Here is a 12,861-nt window from a genome sequence, read left to right as displayed (position 1 = left end):
TCCGTACGAAGATTTAAACGATATTAAAATCATTTTTTTTTTTTTTTTTTTTTCCTAGTACTCAACTAACCATCAATATTTCGTTACACAAAAATATGGAAAGCCACAAGTTTTTAAATTTGTATTCAAAATTATTGTTTTTCCTTTCTTTCTTTCTTTTTTTTCCTTTTTTTTTTTTTTTTCATTTAACGTTTTGAATATTTATCGAGCAGGGATTTTTAGGATTTTGAGTTTGCTGAATACACGTTAGTGGTTCACGAATACAGAATAACAGAAAGTATAAAAGAATATTTGCCGTGTGTGTATTTAACGGAAAAATCGTTTGCAATATCAGAGTAAACTTATATCGCGATATCGATGCAGCTTTATGCACAAATCTACGTACGTATGTATACAGATTCAAAGCACAAAGCGTACGCGAATGAATGAAATAATATTGTACAACAGTTGTACAATAATATTACAATTTCAATTTTCAAGAGGAATTTGAAAATGCAAAATCCTATTTATTATATCCGTATTATTAATTAAATATCATGATAAACGCGTCCAAATTCGAAAATTCTATTTTATTAATTATCATATCACGTTTCTATTTTTTTTTATTAATTATCGTATTTTCGTTATCGTGTTTTTCTTTACAAAAGATGGATTTTCCCTCTTTTTTCTTAACTACGGATCATTTATTAAAAACTCGTTTCTGTACACAAATCATTACCGACATTATTATAAAGTTTAATGCGTGTTTTTATATTTTTTGGCCACCAAAGTTCAAACGAAAATAACGTGGTATATTTTTCAAAAATTCAAAAAAAAAAAAAAATAACACAGCACGCTTCTATTCATTAATCACATTCCGGTAACGCATTTTTTCTGTTCCTATCTCATGGGATTAAAAAAAAAAAAAAAAAAAAAAAAAGAAAGAAAAAATACGAATAAAAATTTTTCCCAATATCGCTGGGATTTAATTTTAATTTTAATCGAATTATTCAATTTGAAAATTGAAAATAAACACGGCCTATTTCCTTCGAGAGTATAATTTAATTTTCATTATACATACGTATAAGTAACTGATAAATAACCGAATGGGTTAATAAAAAAAAAAAAGAACAAAATTAGAGAAAGAGAAATTAATTAAAATACGCGGAAAATGGTTGCATCCTATCCTATTCGTTTCTACGGTCGCGTATAAAAAATACAATTAGAATTCCATTTTCATTAGGCGTTCTCGATAAATAGTCGGGCGAATCCGACTTTCGCGTTACGAAAACTGCATATTTCACGGATTAATTAAAACGTTTTGCATATAAAATCAACTGAATTCAAGTGATTAAATTATATTTTTTCCCTCGAATATCTAAACAATGGGAACCGCGTTTTAAAGGAAACACGAATTTTTCATTCGAAACTCATTTTTTCTTTTTACCATCGGTATCTTTTCTCCCTCTCATTATCATTTCCTTTTTTTTCTTTTCATCCAATCTTTCCCCCTTCCACTATTCGCTCACTTTATTAAACCGTTCTCCTCTACGCGAGATATCCAATTCAAAAAACTCCCTTTATAATAAATTCCTTTTTCGATTTTTAATCCCAATTTTCGCTCCTTATGATTTCCCCTCCCCTATATATCACTTTAATCGTTCCATATCCCTCCCCATCCTCCCGTCAACGAGCAAATCTCCCCATACAAAACATTTCGACGCGCGCGCCAACTCCCAAGCCCGTTCATTTACCCCCGTTCGCCCCCACCCTTGGAAAAAAAGATTCTCGCCCGTGAATACAACCGCGGCTCACAAAGAATTCACCTGCAATTTCCGTTGTGGCGCGGCCCACTCGCGGGAGAAAGCGGTTTTTCAATAAAGCGGGCCGTGACTCGGTGCACAATGCGTGGATGGATACTGTACGTACACAACGCGGCCACTCGTTCGATCACAGGCCGTGGATGGGCGAGGGGGTGGAGAGTGAAAAGGTGTGTACAGGGGAGGTGGAGGCGCGAGAGAGAGAAAGGGCGGGCAGAGTCGAACGGAGAAGTACTCGATATATTGAATTTCCACTTGGGCCACGATCACCTCGGTCTCTTTCGACCTATCGATAGCGGGCCCTCGTTTCGATGGGAAACGGATGATCAGCTGGGGACGAGAAGAGAGAAAGAGAAAAGAATGGCAAGTTTCGATGGACGTTAGTTGAGCGTGGTTAATAAGAAACGACAACCGGTTGTTATCGAAACAACGACGGCGGTAATTCTATCTGCTAGGATATTACGATTTTCACGATTAAATAAGCATATCGGCGATAGGTCGAACGGAATGATTGGTTCGCGATTTTGATGCAGTGAGTTGTAACGATGCACGGGAGTCGATTAGTCCCTCTGCACGCGCCGCCAGAAGGGATACATTTGCGCGATGCATTTAGTCCGAAACGAGAACCTGTCGATGCAGCGAATTGACACGTTGAATTGATTCCGGAGGGGAGGAGGATACGAAACGTGGAAGATACGGAGTAATATTAAAATCAAATTGAACCTACGTCTCTCAACATATAAATAATTTTAATCTTTTCTTTCTTTCTTTCTTTTTTTAATAGAGAAGACAAAGGAGAAGATAAATCATTGCACGGAAAGGTTATCTCGCGTGCGATTGAATTACCTCGAGTAATTCCTCGAATTTTATTTTTCAAATTTCTTCTCGTTTTCCAACCAGGATCTCGCTATCCCCATGGAAAACTATCCATCGTCGACGCGGTTGCTCGATTCGAATTCGGATTCCGTCTCGCGGCATTTGTCCCTCCTTTTTTTTTTCCTCCACCGCTCCGCGTGTTCTCCACGCGTTCTCATTAACGTTTATCGAAACCTTCGCTAATTCGGCCGCGTCGCGTTGAATATTCATTGTCTCCTCGACGAGACAGAAGAGGGGAAGGGGTTGGTACGAGTGTAAATAATTATACGAGGAAGAGGCCGGCTCGGCGCATTGCTGCATTCCCCGGTTTCGCGTCTAACCTCCGGGGGTTAATCTGAAAATCTCTTTAGCAGGTATTTAGCCGTGACCCCGGGATCGACGTGGTTGGAAAATAACAACAATGCTCTCTCCACCGAGAGAGAGAGAGAATGCCTCCATCCACGGGTAATAAGAATATAATGCGTCCCAAGGTGTGCGTCTCGAAATCGTATCGTTCATCCGAACAGCTTTCATTTTCTCTCTCTCTCTCTCCCCCTTCCCCTTTCTCATCCTCATTATTTTATTTCACGCGACTGCGTCAAGTAAAAGAAAAGGAAGAAAAGAAGGAAAAGTCTCGCAGAGTTCATTCTTCGCCTCGCCCGCGTTTCCATTCATTTCCTCCTTTCATCGAGCTTCTTACCTCTCTCTATTACATTTTTGGCCCGAGAGACCAAACACCGGTTGTCCATATTAATGTCTACCTCATAAATCCTCATCTCGCCCCATCGTGTCGTCCCTCCGAGACGATCTCATCTCTTCCCAACTTGGTGGATACTATCTCTCCCTTTTGAATTACGTTTCACCCTTTATCGTATTATTTCGTTCTGGGGACTTAGGGAGCAAAGCTACGGAATCAGAGATTTACGACATCGAAGATTATATATTTTTTTAAGAAACATCATCCAATGAAATATATTCGTATCGTTATTTTAATTCCTCGTGACAAATTGTGAAGGTTCGTTGACGCGGAACGCATGGACGAATTCTTGGAGCTGATATTTATTAAAGAGAACGAATATTCGAGGGAAGAATTCAATTTATTGTATTCATGGCCAACCGCGCAATTTTCACCGGCACTGACGCAACTTTTTCATTCGACGCGGCCACGAGGCCTGATTGTCCTTCATCTACTTGCAACCACGAAGTCCCCTCGTGCCCTGATTCCGTCAAATAAAAGAATAATAAGCGTCGCATCGGCACGGATTACCGGCCGCAACGAAAGTTTCCTTGCTTACTCCTTCCTTTTTCCGTTCGTTCCCCTTTTTTCCCTTCTTCCTTTCTATCTCGAATCCTCCCCCCCTTCTTCCTTTTTTTCTCGCCTGAATCAGAGCGCCGCGATAAAATGAAGAAGCAGCGCGGAAATAAAAGGTGGAAACAGAGAGAGGAAGGGGTCAGATGAGAAAATTGCATTTTAACTTAATCGTGGAGCGGAAGTTGAAAGTTTCACGGTGGGAAACGGTGGAAAAGTCTCGACGCCCTGTAATCGAATGATCGGGCATTAAGTCAGCTATTGGCTAATGGACCGGGAGTGCTCGCTAAGAAAAAGGGCGCCCGATTTCCTGTCGGCGCCCTATCGGATGAGTATCGCCCCTTTTCTTTGACAGGGGACTCGTCTCGATTCCCAAACGATAATGAAAATATAATAATTCATTAGCAGCGAGCGAACGTGCTCCAAGGAAATTGCTTATCGCTGCGCTGTCTTGTCGCGCGATTAATTGCGCGAATGGAACTTTCGTTAAACGCCCTTTTAAACGGAAACGTCTTTCCCTCGAGTCAAGGTTTTCCCTCGTGACGAATTCGAAAATTACCGTGGTTTTACGTCTCTTCTATTTCCTCCTCGTGAAACAACGAACGAAGAACAGACTTCGATGATGCTAATGCATAAATGAATCCGTAAAAGCTCAAGGTTCTTGGATACGAATTTCCACATTGAAAACAAACAATTTATAATAAAGCGGGATAATATTTATATCGATGTAGTAAAACAAGTATTTTAGGGCTCGTGACGATCATTCGAAAATATATAAATGTCTCGTTTACTTTTGCTCGATCGAGAACGAACACGCGTTGCTCCTAACTTTTTCCTTCGAATGACGAGACAAACTATTCCCGATAGCATTCTCGTTACTGGCGTAGACAAATATTTGTAGACGGCGGTCCCGCGACGATCGTCCCTACGCGAGATTTTGATTCGATTTAGGGATTCAAGCTGACATTATACGGGTGGCATAATTTACAGCTCGGGCACCGCGTGCGCACGTGACGAATAATGGGTACAGATAGGAACGTGTCCAATAACACGGTACGTTGTGCCTGTTTGTAAATCGAATGCATCGGTTGTTAGCCGTAACCGCCGTAAGGGATGTCCGAGCTTGAGCGTCAACCATTCATACCGTGTTAACGGTATCCGAGCAAGATCGTGAAACCGAATTTCCCAACTTGCACCAGATATCCCCCTATTCTAATTCTCGATATCCCTATATTCGATACTCTAAATTTAGAAAATAATAATACCTTTAGATAATTAAGAATCGATTTCATTTTTTTCATCGTGTATTCGAGATCAACAGATATATCTCGTTCTGATAAAGAGATTCGCGAGATATGATGACTTTTGTAAATATTTCGTTTAATTTTTCAATTTCTCCCTCGCGACGATTTTTCTCCTCAAACTTCGTTAAAGATATCCGATTCGCCTGAGGAATGGTAATATCATTCGACGAACGGACACGCAAAAAGTTTTCACGGGAGGCAGATGCCGAAATATCCCAACAATACAATTTTCATCCGATCGAACTAGTTTCAATTCGGCGGATTTGCACCGTTTCCTCGGTTCATATATTATCGATTCGACGGTGAAACGTGTGTATGTGCGTGCATACGCCTATTCCTAGGAATTCCATGTTTTATTAAATCTTCGGTCGCGTGTAAATACCGGTTGGAAATTGGCGGCGAAAGTTGGCGGTCGGTTGAAACGTCGTCGCTGAATCGAGTTTGAACCGCGCGCGAACTTTCAGCTTCCAATATCGTTGACCCCTCTCGGTCCATTGTATAATTTCCCTTTGACTTACGATCGAATCGATACGGCTGGCCGCGGTTCCAGCATCGATAAATCGGGCGGGCCGTGCGCGACAACGCTTTCCTTCTCCGTGTTAAATGACGTCGTTACGTTTCCCGACGCATTATTAAACCGTGTATTACGTATTTTTCACGAGCGAAATTGGAAATGGCGATATCGTCCCTCACAGCTGTAAATAACCATTTTGACGTTTCGAAATCGAAGAATGTGTTTTATCTTTCATTATAAATTTCCACTTTTGACAGATATATATATATATATATCTGTGAAAATTTTTGAAGAATCTTGCCAGGGGAATGGAAGTTATTTCGTCCAATGGATTAATCGTTCTCGTCTCTTGCGCGTTCAGAGAGCGATTTCAATTAGTCGTTAATGTGATTTATTCAAAGTTTCTGATAAGTGGGTGATAAAGTGGTTCGGGAACAATGCCGCGAGTCACGGATAACGCGCTCGTATTGTTAACGGATAAGCGTTCTTTTATTGTTCTTTCATGTACGTGCGTGAAAATGGCAGAAATGCGTAATCGATAATTAAACTGAGCAAGCTTCTCTTTTGAACGCGTAGGGTAAACCGTATCGCGTTACGAAAACTAAGCCATTTACCACTATGTTTCTATATATACGTTGTTGCTACTCATTCTTAATTGAAAGTCATACAGAAACAGCTTAGTCGAGTAGTTAACCCAGATTCTAATAGGCTTCGCGATACGGCGTTCTGAATTAATGGATCGAACGGTTGCTGCCATGTTTACAAGCAAACTTTTCTTCTTTTTCGATAACGATCGATAAAAATAAAAAAAAAGAGATTTTTTCTTTTCTCTCGTTTCTTCGATCGATCCATCCAATCCATCGAATCGATTTTTAAAATTTGAACCGCACCCGTCGCGAAACATTAATTCACAAATTGGTGTTCAATCAATACTACAGTATGTTTGATTAATGAAATTCCCTATTAGCGAGAAATTCCGGAAGACGTACTATCAGTGGCTTAAAGGGGGGGGGCGCCTAGTCTTCGAACGTGTACCAGGTCCATGAACATAATGTACTTCCACCTCGTGGTACTATGGTATGCTTATAACCGGCTTAAACGGGATTATATATCCCTATTGGGAAGCAGGCAGGCAGTCGTGCAAGGCAGACAGTATGAACGTGAGGGTTGCGAACAGGAAGTAGCATGATTACGTATTGAATTGAGCAATTATTCAGCGGATTGCCAGGTTTCGCGGCGTATGTACAATCGTCCAGGGCAGGTCTCGATACGGTGTCCGCGCCTGAAACGAGCTCCTCCTCTCGATACAGCCGAGTTTAAGTATCCTCGAACGGACAATGATTCGTTCAGTCGATAGAAATTAATCCCTCTCTCTCTTTCTTTATTTCTTAGTCAACTCGTTTCACAAACAGAAGAAACGCTGTTTCCTTCCGCACGATCTCGTCGATTCTCGTCTATTCTACTCCTCCACGTTTCTTGGACGAGTGTACGTACGTACGTTCTACGGTATTAAACGACGTACCGTTGCTTAATCCTTGGCACGGAATGAAATTTAACACGCCGAGACATTTCGCCGGCTGGATTACATTGCTTGTACAACGGTATATTGCCAGACGATTAATTGTGAAACGTTGGAAGGTTCGTTCCCTGTGGCGTAGAGGTTACGTTGTTTATTGCGATGAAAGTGGTCGGTCGGAAGTGTTTCGGATGGTCTAAAAGCGGAACGATTCGAGGAAGGAAACTTCCTCCGATCTTCCAAGCCCTTCCAAGCTTTCCTATATGTGCTCAAAGGAAGGAAGAAGCTACGAAAGGACCAAGAAATCGATGAATCGACGAGTTTCCGGGGATATCGTCTACCTATATATATATATGTATACGTGAACACACACGAACATATCATACATTTCGATTGCCCTAGCTCTGGATGCTCTTTAGAAGATTTACTTAAGAGGGAACGTTTATTTTTTCTTTTTTTTTTTTTTTTGAGAAAGTTGTTCTTCCAAGATTTTCCCTTATTTTTCCCTTCGAAAAGTTCAAGAATCGTTTCCCAAGTCGCTTGTAATATTTACCGGGAACACTTGGAAGCGTTTGCATAGATTTCCTCCCCTAGAAGGGGAGGAAAATTCTTATCCTATAGCGGCAACGTTACCGTTTAGCTTCGGCATTTTTCATCGATTACGCGCGCGAAATAGGGTGAAACTTTCTTCTTGTTGTTTCAAGTTGTCGAGGAAGCTTTCGTATTTATCCCGTCTATCCATCTTCGGTACGCGAATCATATATCACGGCTTATGTCGGACCGTCAAACGCGCGTTGTCCCGACGATTTGGCTTTCTCGTCAACAGGGGATGATATATCCGCAGGCATCACAGTGAAATCGTTCTCTATCGAAGAACCGTGAGTCGAAACCGTCAAAAAATATTTCTCTCTCCGCCGGATCGTCATCATCGTTTCAAACGCGACAAGTTCATTGAAACAGGCTGCTACGTTGAATAAATAATTTATTCAAATTTTATTTCTCTCCCTCCGTTATTCTTTCCTCGTCGTCTTCTCGATGTTCTCGAGTGGAAAATCAGGAAGAAAACTGTTTCGAGAATTGTAAACGAGCGAACGGACGTGGTAGGAAAGAGAATTAATAAGAGAATTTTCACACAGATCTCGTTGCATCGCGCCTATCTATGCAGTTGACAATAAAAGCCGCGACCGCTTTAAATATTCAATATCCCACCCTCTAAGCGTCTATTTATCTCTTCACTCGATTCACGATTGTTTTTGCGTTCTGTTATGTTCTGTTACACATACGCAACGAAGAAAGGATTGAGATAAAAGATTGAAACGATTGGATTTTTCTTGATTATTTGCGAGTAAATAAATAGATTCATCAATCGTCTCGATTTTTATATATATATATTTTCGAAAGATTCGCGAAAAATCCATTTTCATTCATAGAATACATTCAAGAAAGATTCTATTCTCCTCCTGCTTCTCAATCGTGAAAAATCGGGCGCGTGAAAGCTCAGATCGGGAATGAATCGGGATAGAAATAAAAAGTCGGAAGAAGATTCCCTACAGAGGATGCGGTTTCCCTTGATATCCTGAGAAAATAGCGAGGGGAGTGGGGGGCACGGGGTAATCTTTAAGCACGTTTAAACGTTCCCACGAGGATCGGGGAGGAACGGGCGGCGCATCGCAGTACAATTCCACCGATGTTGCAAACGCGTAACCGAGATCGATCGGTAGATCGGGGTTTCGCGTTTATAGACGTGCAACGTGGCGCGTGCTCTTACCTACTGTTCGCCACCTGTGCACTGTATCCACTCGGTTTACCCCCTATGTATCCGCAGATGTATCCGCAAGCGCGTTCTTGTGTACGTTTCATCGAGAGGGTGGCCAAGTAGCTCTATAGTTGCCAGCTATCAACCCCCGGTGTTGTCGATCAGGAAGGAAAGCTTGACACACGACAAAGTGCATGCACGCGCGATACATCTAGGTCAACGTATTAGGTCTCGTGTGATTCTCCCTTGTGACGACGACGATGCGCGAAGCCAAGTGTTTGAACGACTTTAAGGATATAAACAAAGGAAATTGATTGCTTGATTGCTTCCTCGCTTCAGATTCTTTTTATATTGTGTATTTTTTGAAGAAGAAGATGAACAAGATTTTATCGTTGTCACGATATTTTTTGATTAAAAATTTCTTAACAAGCAGTTTTCCAATTTATGGCTCGTTACGTATGGTTCGTCCTCGCTCTTTTACGTTTCGTTTCTTTGCTTGTTTTCACGTGTGAAACTTGGTAAATTCGCAGCCAAAGGACCCTTTTGTTTTTTCAGAGAGGGACCGTTACGATAAAGTAAAAAAATGGTAATGATTTTGAGATATGAAAGAGTAATTAAATGCTAACGATTTGTTTTTTTTTTTTTTTTTAAGACGTAAGAGATAAATGCTTTGACTTATTTGCGCGTTGTTATTGTTGCCGGTTTGATTAGAACAATGTTTCTAGACACGCGGGTATCGTTTATTTTGTTCGTTAGTGGAGAATTCGTAAAAATATGTATATATATATATGTATAAACGAAAACTGGAACACACGCAGTAAAATATGTAAAAAATTTTCGAGTGGATCGTTAGATACGATATTGTACATTTTCATCGGGGGAAAAATAATTGACAAATGTCACAGGTAGGATTTTTAGCTTTAGTTGTAACAAAAAAGTTTTTTTATTTTGTTCAAAGGATGAAATACTAGTAGGTGAGTCAAAAAAATTTTATTCAATCACAAATAATTAAATCCTGTATAAAAGGAATATTTTTTTCCACTACTACTATATAAATCTTTCTGAAGTACTATATAAAAAAATTGATAAATATATTTTATTTCAACGTGTGTTTCGCATAGACGATAGCAAAAATTTATTCTGTTCACGGTTATTTAATGATTAAATTATCGAACAAAAAGTACAACGTATCTAATGAAAGATCTCTCTGATAACCGTCACGAAATTTTTTCTTTTAATTAAATAGATTAATTCATTTATGGAACTAGTCTATTCTTCATCCGCGTATCAACCATCTAATCCCTTCGCAATTTTTCAATTCCTCATCCCAAAGGTGATAAACTTTGAACTTTGATTCTGATCTCAACATATCTACACGCATCTACATTTTTATTGTACTGCATAATTTAAATTTTTTGGAACAACGATGAATTATCTACGTGAATTATCGATTGGGTTAATAATATTCTTTCGAACGCCACGTTTCATTCTCGACGTGCATATCTTATACATAATATTTGTCGAGTGACGTGTATTAATTAGTGACGTATATTAGCATGAATAGAGACGTGAATTCCTCTAGAGATCAGAATGTTACGTATCCTCTGACGTAGCAGGTGACGTCGATCGATAGATTGATTACACGCTATACAGCAAAAAGGAAGACACCTGCATTCGATGTGCATTCGACATCGAATGTACTTTTGTCCCGCCAATTTCATTATGTTCATAATATTGTCAATTAAAGCTGTCTGTATCAAGATGAATAAGCTATGTGCTCCGGTTTACTTAGATATATGTATCCACGGTTATGTATACATCTATCACTATACCTGGGAGGGTACACAGATTCAGATATGCATAAATGTATGTACACACATGCATATTTATGCGTGTACTCGAGAGTATTCGACGGGTATTTCTTGGGTCTGATGACTAATTTGTACGGGCAATTTACAGAATTTTATACGGGTATTTCAAAAGAAACATCGAATGTTTATTACGGAATTGAAAAAAAATTGGCCCGTTAATTTAGTAGTCATTTGATATGTAGATACACCATGGAATTTTAAACAATGATGCGACTGTTATTTGATCACGTTTAATATTTATGTTTCGTCTAAAGTAAAATTTATTTCGGCTAAAACATCAAACTTCTAGAATCATCATTACAAATGTATATACAAGTACGAATAAATTTAATTTATATGGAAATTGTACTTCCATTCTCTGTAATTATTGCGCAGAATAATATATGATGTAAATGAACGAATAAAAGAGAATTGAAAACATCGCAGTTAAGGGCAAAACAATCTGGAAAATTGACTGAGCAATAGTCTATCAAATTATAATATTTCAAATATTATGAAATGATCAATATATTAATTTCCTCGATATATTAAAATAAATTCTCAAATAAAATTATAAAAGGAATCGTATTCGCAGATTTTTTTTAAAGTTATAAGGAATACATAAAAGATTATAAAGATTATTTCTAGATTTATATTTCGAACTTTACGAGATTTTTATTAATAACTAGATAATTTCTGAGTCACGCGTCTTTTATGAATAAATAAATATTTAGTATAATATACTGAATCGAATGAATTTATTGAATTCGAACCTATTGTGTTTCACGAAACTTCACATCTAAGATTAATATCTATTGGTCACTATCTATATCGTATTAAATACGGAATTTAATGCATCGGATGTAATAGATTATATGCACCTATCTCGGGTTGCAAGGATTCAAGATGATCTGTATAGAAATCTGAGAGTCTAGAATTGCCAATACTGAGTCCTATGCAACCGAATCTCTTGATATCAAATTTCTCACGTTTTAATTCATCTTTATTGAATCAAAGTCTCGTATTGTTTGTTATTTCATCATATAAGTAGCAAACATTATATAAAATTTAATGTTTTTAAGGTTATGTACATGTATTATATATATATTCTAATTAAATGTTGATTACATAGAAAACATTTTTTTTAATGAATGATAATGATTATTAATGAATTGAAATTTCATCGTATAACAATGAATTTAATGAAAAATATGATAATCAATTCTTAATAAGTTTGATAAAATGTAATCATCACATAATTATGGAATATACATATGAATGTATACGTATACGTATAATATCACTTACCTCGAAGAAGAAATCGGCCGAAGAATTGTCTTCCTCCATTTCACGGTGTTTCTTGATCACGAAACAATAATCACATATTTTCACAACCAATAATTATGCACTAAAATTCTAATTTTTTACACAATTTCTATCGACACGATAAACCGCGAATTACGATGCGACGCCATATTGCCAGTATTGGCGGTAAAAACTATCGATACCTTCTTTAACAATCGATGTTGTTACCGCGAGCAGCCACTAGGTGTCAGCGATGCAAGTATCGATATAAATTTCGAAGGCGTCACATGTGCTCGTGCGAATTCGTCGAATTTTGTTGTTTGCAATCAAAGTACACGTTCTACGTCTTATTCGGTCGACATAAACATTCCGTTTGTATTCGCGATCGAGTTTCGTGTTGTGTTCGGACGAATTAATACGCAGTTCGTTTTCGTCATTCGTCTTTGTAACGTGTCTGTCTCGGACAGCTACAAATATTTCGTAAGACAGTATTTCGTAATTTTTATTCAATCGTAGTTGAAATTTTGCGTTATATGTGTTATGTGTGAATCGCGACGCGTATTGTGCAACGAGATTTCGATCAAACGTGTTCCTAACCTTATCGTTTTTTCGTGTGACGCGACAATATCGTTTAACGATAGTGTATTTATTTC

At 38.5% G+C, this 12,861-nt stretch overlaps 2 protein-coding genes across 5 annotated transcripts in view; one reads left to right on the top strand and one right to left on the bottom strand.

The window, feature by feature from the left end:
• The window catches only part of LOC410788 (glutamate receptor ionotropic, kainate 2), a 93,825-nt gene extending 81,449 nt beyond the window's left edge, over positions 1-12,376 (bottom strand). Inside the window, exon 1 of the mRNA XM_026446068.1 lies at positions 12,212-12,376. The gene's annotated coding sequence lies outside the window, so the exon portion shown is untranslated. The remainder of the gene's footprint in view (positions 1-12,211) is intronic.
• Positions 1-12,861, top strand: part of LOC408645 (glutamate receptor, ionotropic, kainate 2) — a 218,096-nt gene that overhangs the window by 8,093 nt on the left and 197,142 nt on the right. Inside the window, exon 1 of one of the 4 annotated variants that reach the window (XM_026446070.1) lies at positions 12,480-12,688. The exons of the other annotated variants lie outside the window; for them this stretch is intronic. The gene's annotated coding sequence lies outside the window, so the exon portion shown is untranslated. Of the gene's footprint in view, positions 1-12,479; positions 12,689-12,861 lie in introns of those variants that run through there. 4 annotated transcript variants of the gene reach the window in all.

This window comes from Apis mellifera, linkage group LG1 (assembly GCF_003254395.2).
Source record: "Apis mellifera strain DH4 linkage group LG1, Amel_HAv3.1, whole genome shotgun sequence".
NCBI classification, from domain to species: Eukaryota; Metazoa; Arthropoda; class Insecta; order Hymenoptera; family Apidae; genus Apis; species Apis mellifera.
Note: the sequence above shows the minus strand (reverse complement) of the source record. Positions and strands in the feature narration are given on the sequence as shown.